The sequence below is a fragment of the Protopterus annectens genome, chromosome 4.part1 (genome assembly GCF_019279795.1).
Source record: "Protopterus annectens isolate FY-2018-M chromosome 4.part1, PAN1.0, whole genome shotgun sequence".
Lineage (NCBI taxonomy): Eukaryota > Metazoa > Chordata > Ceratodontiformes > Protopteridae > Protopterus > Protopterus annectens.
Window position 1 is genome coordinate 820,723,006 of NC_056734.1, and position 13,425 is coordinate 820,736,430.

Consider the following 13,425-nt stretch of genomic DNA (forward strand, 5'->3'; position numbering starts at 1 on the left):
GTTTTTATCGCTTTTGCGTGCGTGTACATTTTTTTAATAAAGTCGATTGTGGATGGTAAACTGATCCTGGTTCTCTCATTTTGCACCTTTGGATTTTTTATTGTTTGGATTTGGTGCAATATCCACTACTTGGTTTTGGTTGTTGTGACTTTTTGTGGAAGGGAGATGGATTTGTTTTCGCCATCGGAAGTAAGGGGGGCGGAGGAAACAGGTCAAACTCGCAAACTCATTGGACAACTAACTGAATTGATTGACCTGTTGACTCCCCTTAGCCAATCGTTAGTGAAGAGTTATGGGAACAAGGCTCAGCATCATTGAGCAGGAAATGGTGGTTCTACAAGGCAGGACGAACAAGCGAGGGAGCTTATAGGCGTTCCTGAAGGCGTCGGCGAACTCGATGAGTTCCATAGTCCTACCTTTGATCCGGCTAACATGCCAAAAATCCTTCAGAAAGATGGTAATGGAACTAAATTTAATGGAAATGGATATGCTGGAAGGGGACAGAAGAAAACGAACGCTGAAGCCAATCCCACAGGTACTGTACACGCTCATAATGTTAAAGAAATTAAGGACTGGCTACAAGTTAAATATTCATTTAAAACTAAAACGAACCTTGACCAACAATATGCGACTTATGTTTCCTATTGTTCTAAACTGGATGATTTGTACAAAATGATGTACAAATACAGAACATACACAATAGAAAATGAATATTTGAATGAATGTATTCTAAGGGAAATTGTGCCCAAGGGACTTCTGGTGTACAAATTTCCCAACAATGTACAGTATGATTCTGACTTTTACAAAGAGCTTGTCGAAATATTTAACAAGTGTGGTTTAGACATGTTGCGATTAATGATTAGAGAAAATGTAAGATGTCAGGAATTATTACAAAAAGAAATTGATCAAATAGATCAGCAAATTAAATCAGATTTAATATTTAGCACTGAGGAAGAAAAGGCTAAATATTTTGGCCTAAGGGAAGAGCTTTTTTTAAAAAAACATTCTCCCATTTTATTTGCTTTTAACAAAATGATTTTTATCATATTTATATACTATGCTATTTATTTTTATGCATTTCATGATCTTTATTTATTATAAGGCACTTTATTTCCTATACTTTTAAAGTAAAGTGAAACTGGATACATATTTTAAAGGTAATGTTTCCCTTTCTGATAATATATATGTTTGTGTATCTTTAAAACATTCAAATTAATCAGTTCATTCATTGGTTAATTAGTTAATTGATTAAGTTTAAATACAGGTCCTTTCCAACACTGTGTTTTATCTGAGGAAGTCTACATAATAAGATGAAAGCGCTGTGTTTAATTTGTAAGGCGTTAATGTTTTTATCGCTTTTGCGTGCATGTACATTTTTTTAATAAAGTCGATTGTGGATGGTAAACTGATCCTGGTTATCTCATTTTGCACCTTTGGATTTTTTATTGTTTGGATTTGGTGCAATATCCACTACTTGGTTTTGGATATATTATTGTTATGATTTTCAGGGTTTTCCTTCTAGTATAGCATTCTTTTCACTACCCAGCATATGCCTTTCTATCACTCAGCATCTCTCCACTGAATGCCTTCACCTAGTAGGCCTGCTATGGCCCAGCTCATGTTACAATACATGTGAGAGATCATTTGAGTATACTGTGACAAGTTTATGAAGATCTTAGCCAACCTTAAAGGAAAATTTCCACCTAAGATGAAGCTCTGCCTCTATAGTGTTACCTAGTTACACTTATTTAAGAAAGCTGTACATTTTCTTGTGTGATGGTTACATTGCTCCATAACAGCCATAGCTGCTGCTGTAACAGTGCTTAAACATTTGGAACTTACGTATTTGCTGTCTCTACTATTGCAGCCCACCCTACAGCACAATGCATGGTTCTTTCACTGTTAAATCTTAGTCATAGCTGTTAATGCATCCTTGCCAACATCACCTTGTGTGACATTTTCCATGTTGCACTTTAGCTATGGCTGTTACTGTACACTTCCACATAGCACCATATGTGACATTTACATTGTTACATAATTATTACTACATCGTCTTCCCCACAGCATGGCAAACAGTACTTGTTAATTATTCTCTGCTCTGGCTGTCACTGCATTCCCCACGCACACCATGTAAGGTGCTTAATTTGTTACGTATTACCCATGGCTGTTACTTCACCCTGCTATCTAGCACCATGTGTGGTATGTACAGTATATTGTTACATATCATGTGATGGATGCTACTCCCTTATACCACTATGTTTAGTTGTTTCATTACTCATGGCTGTATGGCACCCTTCCATCCAGCACCATGTGTGGTACGTATATTGTTACATATTATGTATTTAATGGATGCTTCTGCATCTCCTCCCCATACCACCATGTTTGGTTATTTCATATTACTCACGGCTGTTACTGTATCCTTCCCCCACCATCATATGTGTGATACTTTGTGTTATTTCATTACTATACTTAGAGGGTTAACTGCTGATCATTAAAACAATATATGTGTATTTTTATAGTTTCATGCCACATAGTAAAATAAATATCTCCTGAAAGAGCACAAAATTAATGCTCTAAGTTGTTGAAGAATTGCTTCCACGAAGTCAGGTGTACCAGAACTGATTCCATCTACCTTCATTTACCTACTGTGTGACTGAGCAAGTTACATAACAAAACAGTGCTCCCGGGCTAACAACATCATCTGTGATAGTTAAACTGTTTGGTATTTGTCATGCTTATGAGAAATGTCATCTCCAGTGGGCTTACCTAGTTAACAAATAGATGTAATAAAAAGATTACTAAGTGTAAAAACAGAGCTTCTGCAGGGGTTTAAATAGAGACTGCTATTATGAAATATAGCATTTCATGGACCTCCTAGGGAAGGCCTCATAGTTAGAAAGGATGCAGAGTACACAGGATTAGTCCAGATAAAATTACCTTAGCTTGTAGATTTAGAAGTCTCTCTCTCTCTCTCTCTCTCTCTCTCTCTCTCAATATTCATGGAAGGTTTTTGTTTTAATTATGATGAAAATAAATCTGCACTCACAGACTAATAAGCTAGTAAAAGAGCAGGAGAGGAGAGAACTAGCAGATCTAACGGAAAAATTGAAGAGCAGACTTTTGGCATTGCCGAAGCTTACAAACAGTCCTGGATACAGCAAATCTGTATCTGGACTAGACTAGTTACAGGAAAGGCAGGAAACAAGGTTAGAACCTTTTTTTTAACAGAAAAGCTGCTAAACCACTAAACCAGTACTAAAAACAATTCAAATGCAATGCAAGCTAGAACACTTGGGTTGTAGCAATATTAAAGCAAATACAGTTTAAATAAATGCAATTTATTCAAACGGTATTCTGAACTGATTCAATTATTGTTTTATTCAACTCTGAACAGTTAAAAAGTGCCAACAAATATATTTATCAGCTCTATATTTCCAGATTGTTTGAGAAGCACACTCAGTCAGAACACAAGGAGATTCTAGCAATGGTAGATTTTTTTTTTTTTTTTTTTTTTAGTAAAGTGGAAAGGGAGAAAGGAGGAACAGAGATAATTCAAGGTTAAGAAACTAAGTGGGTTGGCCTTCTCAAATGTCCTCTCTGTATTAGGTAGAATGAGCTAATGACACTAGACTGGGAGGAGTGTCCCAGATCAAATGTACAGTAGGGGTGGGCAACTGCAAAGCCACCAAGTATAAGAACAAGATACTAATAGGGAGGGAGGGGAGGAAACTAAGTCAGTTTTATGATACACTCCTTGGCGAGAAATCAGAACAAACAAACAGATGTTTAACAAATGGAGAAAATTTCCAGTTAATACCTTACACACGGTGAAACTAGCTAGAAAAGATTTACAAACAGCACTGTGACAGTAGAAACTTTATTTATCATAGGTTCATAGGAGGTTAGTAAGCTAACAGCCCCAAAAGCCCTTACAAGCCTAACCATGTTATACTCGAGTTACCCTTACAATCTTAGCCATGTTATACCCAAGTTACCCTAAATGATCTTGGTTAGATGAGCATTATTAGCAGAGCGAGTCTAGGCTCAGCACTGACTATCTCTGTCCATGAGGGACATAAGTAGTCAGTGCTGAGCTGTAATTCCACATTGTGATAATATTAAACATCTCTGGGTGCCTCAGTCATGTTGACTAATGTCACCAAATGGGCATGGATATTTGACAGTGATAAGTGGGTTGAGGACCTGACTTAATCTGACCTAGGCTATGGATGCGTGCTAACAGTGGGAGGGTTGTATGTGCCCCTATTGGCCAGTGTGTGCCAGCCATAAAACCCAGCAGCTCTGGGACAATAAGCTTGGCTACCTGGGATAGTCATGTTGAGCAAAATCTGGATGTAAAACGAATCAGCTTGCCAAACGTGAACTAAGAATTGCTACACTGACAGGATACAGCTTGGAAGTGGATGACATGATGGTAAGGAAGAGGCCAGGCATCCTATGCATACAAGAGGCAAAATGGAAGAGCAGTGCAGCAAAGCCACTTGGCTTGGGATCTAGAGTCTACTACTCAGGAAGAGGATATGCTAGAAGTTATGTGGGGTGAGGGAGAGGCTTCAAAAGACAGTGAGGGATTTCATCAGAATTAGTGACAGACTCATGGCAATCAGACTCCAGCTTAATGATAGGACAGTATTCTTAATTTCAACCTATGCCCCACAGCAGGATTGTGATAGTCAAGAAAAGAGTGTATTCAGATGGCAGTTGCAGTACCTACTAGATAAGGCAGGACAACATGAATTGGTGTTGATAATGAGTGACTTTAATGCACATATCAGAACAGACAGAATAGTATATGAGGACTGCCTGGGTGCACATTGGCAGGGGTAACAGGAATAAAAAAGGAGAAGCCATTCTAGACTTCTGTCTGACAAATGGCATAATTAAAGCCAACACATGTTTCAGAAAGAGGGACAGTCACAAGATCACATACAAGAATGGCCAACATGCCACCCAGGTAGATTTCCTTCTAGTAAGGAAAGAGCACTGGGGAAGAATCAGTTATCGCAAAGTCATCCCCAGTGAAACAGTTTGCCCACAACATAAACCACTGGTTGCCACAATCAGTTGCAAGCAGTGGTCAGTGAAGGCTCTAGACCTGGAAGCTGACTGGAGAGAAAGTACAACAGTTCAAGGAATTACTCAAGGCTCTACCACCTGAAGAAGAAGAGGAAATAGGTGGAGGGGAGGAAAAATGCTAGCACTTCAAAACATCATGTGTAAGGACTACAGAACAGATATGTGGCCAGGCCAGGTATGGAAATAACATACACAAGGAAAGCTGGTGGTGAATTCAAAACTCCAGGAAGACATCAAAAGAAAGAAGGTATACAGGAAAACATGGAATATAGAAAAGACAGACCAAACTAGGAAGGAATACTGGCTGGCTAACAAAGAAGCAAAGAAAGCAGCTGTAATAGCAAAGAACACTACATCAGTAGCACAAAGAAAGTATATCAGGCTACAAGGCAAAGAAAGAAAGATAAAGAAAATAGTCAGACACCCTTCATAAGGGATGCCAGCAACAACCTGCTAACCAGTCCACAGGACATCCAAGGGAGATGGAAGGAGTACTTCCAGCAGTTTCTGAATGAAGAAAACCTCACAGTAGCTGTACTGCACCAGACACAGCCACAATGAGAGAAGAGGAGTGTACCATAGAAGAAGTAAAAGCAGAACTAAGAAAATGAAGCCAGGGAAAGCAGCAGGCTCAGATGAGGTCACAGCAAATATGATAAAGATGTTGGGTGAGATGGGGGAGACGTGGGTCTTGATGGTACTCATAGCAGTGTGGAGAGAAAGGCATATCCCAGATGACTGGAGAATAAGCATACTCATGCCAATGTACAAAAAAGGGGACAGCCACAACTGTGAGCAGTACAGAGGCATTAAACTACTGTCACATTGCATGAAAGTTCTAGAAAGGGTGATTGATAAATGGATACACAGAGCAGTAGAACGTAAGATGGGAGATGAACAGTTCAGATTCCGATCACGATGCAGCACAATTGACCCAATGTTTGTGGTGAGACAGATAGCTGAGAAGAAGCTAAATGAGAAAAGAGTCCAACTGGACATTCCTAGTCTTGAGAAAGCAGATGACAAGGTTCCAAGAAAGCAGATTTGAGCACTCTTCAGGTGGTTTGAAGTCCCAGAAACATTGGTAGAATTAGTGCCAGATATGTACAAGGACCCAATGACTCAAGTACAAACAATGCTCAGTCTCATAGAGAGGTTCCCATTAGGAGTTGGTGTGCACCAAGGTGAGACCACTGCTGTTCGTACTTTCGTGATGAACTACATTAGCAAACAAACAAGTCGGTGGACAAATCAAAAAAGTTGCTGTATGTAGATGATGTGGCATTACAGGCAGACCATGAACAAAAACTTCAGCAAAGAATATGGGAATGAAATGCAAAACTGAAGGCAAATAGGATGAAACTGAGCATAGAAAAGACAGTTGTAATGTCAGTAAATGATAGAGTTCAGAAGAAGCTGAGAATTGAGATAGAAGGGGAAAATAGTGGAACAAGTTAACAGCTTCAAGTATCTGGGAAAGATACTAAATAAATAAAAATGCTGGCAGGCAGAGTTTCACAGGCACAAATCACTCAGGTCATGATAAACCAAAGGTGTATTTAATGATTAAAAATCCACAAGAAAAACAAATAAAATGTGAGCGCTTTCGTTAAACAAGTGTTAACTTCATCAAGCACCATTAAAATGTAAGACAGCCATTTATATACATATAAAAAACACTCTGATTGGGTAAGCAAAGAGAGGCAGCTAGCTAAGCAACACTGAGACAGAACATTAATTAACCCCTTGATGACTGTGTTACAGTTGAAACGGTTGCATCTTAAATACAACTAAAACATGTAATTAAAAGATAAATTATTAGTCTCATACTTGTGTCATGAATGATTCTAAATAGGATAAAACTAAAACCAAAATCATTTTTAAAAACTCATGTTAAATATTCACATAATACTCAAATGTTTACCAAAGCCAAATACATACAAAAGTGCTTGTGCTTAACAAATGTTTTGAGATAATTTGTTCCTTTCTAGGGCTTTTAATTTCAATACAGGAGAGAGGGATGTCCTGTCATTTATCCCTGGCCATCTATCTACCTGTAGTAAGATTTGCCACCTTAACTCCTTTAACTCTAACTGAAGTCCCCAAGGCTTTTTGTCACTGATGTCTACATGGTCTATTGCCTTAAATGTGAAATTGTGGCCAGTGTTGTCCTGAATATGCCTCGCTAAAGCATTATTAATATTATTCTTTCTTATGGCATAGTTGTGTTCATAAATTCTGGCGTTAAATTTCCTTTCTGTTTTGCCTACATAAAATGCTAGGCATTGGTCACATGTAGCCATGTAGACCACTGCCTTGGACTGACAGTTATATTTACCTTTTACATAGTGGTCTATACCATTCACTGTAAATTTGCTGCCTGATTTCACCTTGTGGCACCAGTTACAAGACTCACATTTGTACATCCCTACATGTCCTGTTCTAGTGTAGTTAGAACCTTTCCTAAGAAGGTATTTTAAGTTTGAGCCCCTTCTGTATGTAACTATAGGTCTAACTATGTTAGATCTGAAATTTTAAGAAAGTTGAATTTGACCTTACTACATGGTACTAGATCCCAAACTAATGTCAGTGAAGGCAGCATTTTTAAGATAAGTTCTACCTACAACCTCCCTTTGCACCCAAAACTAGCAATGTATGAAAAAGATTGTGAACTAGATCTGTTTAATTTAAATAAGAACAAATACAGGCCAGCTCAAGCACTTCACAACATGAACCAAAGTGAACATGATTGTTTATTGGAACTGCAAGAACATGACATCAGGGTTATGAAACCTGACAAAGGGGGCGGGGTTGTAATCATGGACTCTTCCACATACAGTGACAAAATGTTGGCTATGTTAGACACAGGAAATTACACAGAAGTGTCTCTTAATGAATTAAATGCAGCATATAGGAAAATCTACAGTCAACTCACTGACATATTTCTAGAAAGAAGAATCAACCTTTCCTTACATAACTATCATAACATCATTACCCCATGGATACCAGTGTTCTTTGGTATTCCCAAGATACACAAGAACCTATCAGATCCACCTATGAGGCCCTTAGTGGATGGAAGACACTCCATTACCACTGCTTGCGCTCAATTTTTAGACCATGAGCTGAAGAAAATGTTGCGTAATGAAAGCCAAATTTGTAAAGACTCCTGGGCTTTTTTAGAACAAGTGAACAAAACCAAGTATGACGTAAGTGACATCGTGTTCACTATAGATATAAAAGACCTGTACACGGTCATCCCACAAGAAATTGGTCTCGAGTGGGTGGGTGACCTACTGTTGTTATACAAAGTTAACCAGGAGAAAATTAATCTAATTTTGGAATTATTAGAAATTGTTTTAAGAAACAACTATTTCTCCTTTAATGGCAGGTACTTTTTGCAGACCATAGGAGTGGCAATGGGTTCAGCTTGTGGTGGGGCATTCGCGAATATGGTAATGGCATATTGGGAAAGAAATTATGTATTTCAGTCTCAGTACTATTCTAAGGTCAAACTGTATTATAGATACCAAGATGATATCAGCTTGATATGGAATGGATCACTGGTTGTTTTGGAAGAGGTTTTGAGATACCTTAACACCACCACTACATTCCTGCAGTTCACTTGGGTGATTAACCTGGATTATATGAATTACCTTGATGTTCACTTATGCAAAGACACATAATGAAAAGTATGCTACTAGGATCCACAAGAAAAAGACCTACTCAAACTCTTTCCTGCATTACACTAGCTCCCTCCCCAAGCATCAAAAGAGGTCGGTAGTTAAAGGGCAATTCGTTCGAGCAGCCCGTATGATCTCCAGAGAAGAAGATTTTCTCACTGAATGCAACAACTTAAAAACTATGTTCTTGAGGAGGGAGTACCCAGCAGACTTGTTCAATGAGCTTATGCAGGAAGTGATAGGTAAAACAAGAGTAGGGCATTTTAAGCCCATAGTTGGGGAAAACACACTAGACAACAGCCCCTCTGAAGTTGAAAAGGGAGACCTGAGTTGGTAAAAAGTTATTTTCGTAGATCTATGGTGCTTACATTCAACTCTGACTCATACCACTTGATGTCCATTTTTTATAAGAACTGGGACATTTTAATGGATGACTTGTACATCAGGGCACAAATAGGAGAAAGACCTATAGTTACATACAGAAGGGGCTCAAACTTAAAAGACCTTCTTAGGAAAGGTTCTAACTACACTAGAACAGGATATGTAGGGATGTACAAATGTGAGTCTTGTAACTGGTGCCACAAGGTGAAATCAGGCAGCAAATTTACAGTGAATGGTATAGACCATTAGAATGTTTTTTATATGTATATAAATGGCTGTCTTACATATTAATGGTGTCTGATGAAATTAATACTTGTTTAACAAAAGCGCTCACATTTTATTTGTTTTTCTTGTGGATTTTTAATCATTAAATACACCTTTGGTTTATCATCACCTGAGTGATTTGTGCCTGTGAAACTCTGCCTGCCAGCATTTTTATTTATTTAGTTTGTTTTGCTGCTTCTGTTTTTATCTGAGAAAGATAAGCAGTCTTTGCTGAAAGAATTGTAAGATTTAAAGATGCAGTAGCAAGCAGTTCAGTGGAAAATAAAATCTGAAGTGAGTGAAGTGAATCAGAAATAGTAGCCTCCTCAGTAGCCTTAATACTTTAGTGCATTTAACACAGCAGTGTACTATTCAGTTTTATTTAAAGATAGACAGTGTACTTTTTTCACGTGGCTAAAAGTTAATGTTATCTAAAAGCATTCAAGCTGTTTTTCACATCTGGGTGGGGAATATTAAACAAAAGGCGCAGACTTCAATAAGTGTAAGGGGGCACAGGCTGTATCATGTTCTTTAGCATGGGTAACCTTAATTTTAGATTAGGTAATGCCTATGGGTACAGCTGTCACTTTGGGGGCAATTGCAGGGTTAAACTTCATTTGTTTAAAATGTACATTTTTGCATGTATTTATTTTAAGTTAATAGGGAATGGCGGCTTGTGAAAATGTCTTTATTTATTTATTTATTTTGAGGGATTTCATTAGAGCAAAAAGTCTTGAACACTTTGAAATAGGTTCAACTGTAGATGAGAAGAAAGAATTGTATAAAAGATCAATCTACCAAGCAGTGTATGGATTTAAGATAAAAGCTGGAAATGCACACTTAAAAGAATTGACATGTATAATAAGGGAAACACCAGCTTTCTATCATAATGGCTACTTTGTCCAATATTATTTTAGAATTTGAATGGCCTTACAGGTATTTACAAAAAGGAAATAGTACTGAATTATTTTAAGAAATGTAGGGTGGAAATAGCAATGTTGCAGGAGACACATTTGGATAGAACTGAGCATGTGGATTTGACAAAGAAGGGATTCCATGATAGACATTCAGCAGAATATCAGGGACAATGAAAAAGGGAAGTAATAAAAATAATTGCAAAGGGGGCTACAAAAGAGATAGAAGAGAAAAAAGACAATAATTATATGTTTGTGGTAGTAAGTGTTTTTTAGTAAGGGATGAGAATTATATTGAATTTAAGAACATTTAGGGCAAAATAATCAGCTTTTAGCAGGAATATTATTTATTGGTGGAAACTGGAACATTATTCGTAACAGTGAGAAAATATCAAGGGGACCCACAAGGAAAAATATAACAAAGAGGGCAGATTTCTGAAGAAATTTATGAAAATGTCTGGTGTAGAAGATGTGATTTCAGTAGAACAGTCTAATTAACTGAAATTTTCACCACATATTAAATAACTATTTCAGATTATTCACCTATAAAAACTAAGACAACAATATAGTGTAATGAAATAAAAATGAGACAGTGGCATTTTCCTACTAACCTGTTAAAAGATCGGAATTTAAGGAAAGAGAAGAGAAGAGTAGTGGACATTAGTTGAGAGTTATTAGGGAAGAGAGAAATTTCATTCCAAGGGATAACTATTGAGTTGGATAAAATGAAAATAGAGTTTAAAAATAGGATAGAAATAAAAGAGAAAGATATATTGCTAAGAAGCTATAGGAACTATTTAGAATGACTGAAAAAGTTTAAAGTATTGCAAAATAATTTCACAGAAGAGGAGCAACTGCAGAGTTCTAAAGGTAAAATGACTGAGTATTTGAATAATATGCACAAGTTTAGAAATATTGCTATTAAGCAACTATTTTTATAACAATTCCAGACCATAAAATCTTCTAGCACAATGACTTAGAAAACATAGAGCAGAAAGGTCTGTTGCTGAACTTAAGGAGCCTATAACAAGAAAAATAACCAAAGATCCTTTAGAAGTAGTAGTAGTGGAGATATTTTGGAAATTTTATGAAAATTTGTATAAAGCAGAGGAATGTGGAGAACAAGAAAAACACAACTTAAATATTTTTGGAAGACTTTATGCCAAATTTAGAGGAAGATGAGACTCTGCAACTAATAATTAAGATAGTCCAAGAAGAGGTAAAAAAGGTAATGTATGGTCAGTCTACAGGGATGATACCAAAAATGCTCACAAGTACAGCAGATGCAAATGGCCAAAAAACTGATCCTGCAGTTCAAAAAAAAAAGCAGCCAGCACCAAAGTGTAATAAGCACACATATAGTTTATTAACTTGAATTAAAGTGGCTCCACCATTATCATACCGGTTTTGGCATTCCTGACTTCTTCAATGATAAAAGACATGTAAGCAGACACCATAAGCATTTATTCAAAATGATTAATTAAATAAATCCATCTCCCTGTTACATCATATCCTTTAGGGACAAAAACTTATATCACTAAATTATAATTGATCATTAAGACCAGGAGAAAAAAAGACCCCCTAACTTGATTATCTACCTCTTCTCTTTTCTATTTAAAATAGAATGCCAGCCAGGTTTGTTACTTCTATTCCTCCTGGATTTTATCAATAATCATAAAATAAAATTTGGCAGAATTATGGGAAGTACAATGTCTGTATAGGGCATTGGTTAATGACTTGTTCCATATATCGCTGAAATGTTAAGACATACGAATACGTAAGGGACAGGATGTTTGACCTATATAAAATGCTGAACAGGTGCAAGTGGCCAAATATATAACCCAGTCAGTTCCACAATTAGCAAAAAATCTTATATCATAGACTTGGCCGGTGTTTTTACTAGAAAATTGTTTGGACTTGTACATGAACTTACAAAAAGTACAGTGGCCGCATGGAAATGAACCCAACAATTTGTCCCCAGTAATCGTCAGTTGATAACCAGAGGGACTCCTGGTTCTATCATGGTTGAAATATGAAAAATATGATCCCAGAGTCTTGCCCCTCTGAAACCTCTGAAAAGAGAATTGGCACTTTGAGTTAAGGACCTGATACAATTCCTCATTGGCCAATAATATGCTCCAATTTTTGGCCACCACGTCCCTAACCAAATTGATGTTATGCCCATAAGTCATCACAAACCTGATAGCATCTAAATCATCCTTATATGTTTTATTTTTATACTCCAACAACTGTGATCTTTCTTGTTTGGAAGCCCAATCACTGGCAGACATAACATCCTGTTGTTTGTAACTCCTGACCTGAAACCTATGAGTCAGGTCTTGCTGAAATGAGACAAAATCTTCCTGCGTTGAACATAGTCTTTGAATGCGTAGAAATTGAGATTTAGGTATATTTTTGATGATATGGTATGGGTGCAGACTAGAGGCAAACAGTAAGTTGATATACTGGGGGTATTTTCTAAAAACCTGAGTTCTTAAAGTATTATCAGGATTCCTTATGATCGTAACATCTAAAAAATTAATTTGTTGAATTTCACAATTCAATGTGAATTCTATCCCCCACTTGTTATCATTTAAATACTGTACAAACTCCAACAAATAATGCCTGTCCACTCGCCACACCACCCAACAATCATCTAAGAATCTCCTCCAAATATCTATCTCATTCAAATAAATGTTGTTGGTGTCATTATATATCAAATGTTCCTCCAAATCACCCATAAAAAATGTCAGCATATATGGATGCAAATGACGCACCCATCATTGTACCTTGTGTCTGCCAGTAGCACTCCCCTTGAAAATAGAAAAAATGTTTGGATAAGACATGTTCGGCCATGCAAACCAATAGTGTGTTAAAACCCGCCGGATAAATGTCAGCCCTCTCTAACCAATATTCACGCATCTGTAGGCCTGCCCAATGGGGTATATTGGTGTATAGAGCCTTTACATCCAGTGTACAAAGTAGCCAAGTAGGTTCCAATTGTGTATCAGATATCATTTTTAAGAATTGTGTAGTGTCTGTATCCTAGCCCTTATTAATTTCAACAGTGGTTTCAAATATTGCGTCAA

The 13,425-nt window shown here is 37.1% G+C and overlaps 1 protein-coding gene across 1 annotated transcript in view; it reads left to right on the forward strand.

Annotated features, from left to right (window-relative positions):
• NGEF (neuronal guanine nucleotide exchange factor) overlaps positions 1-13,425 on the forward strand; it is a 760,193-nt gene that overhangs the window by 638,675 nt on the left and 108,093 nt on the right. The gene's annotated exons all lie outside the window — the stretch shown is intronic.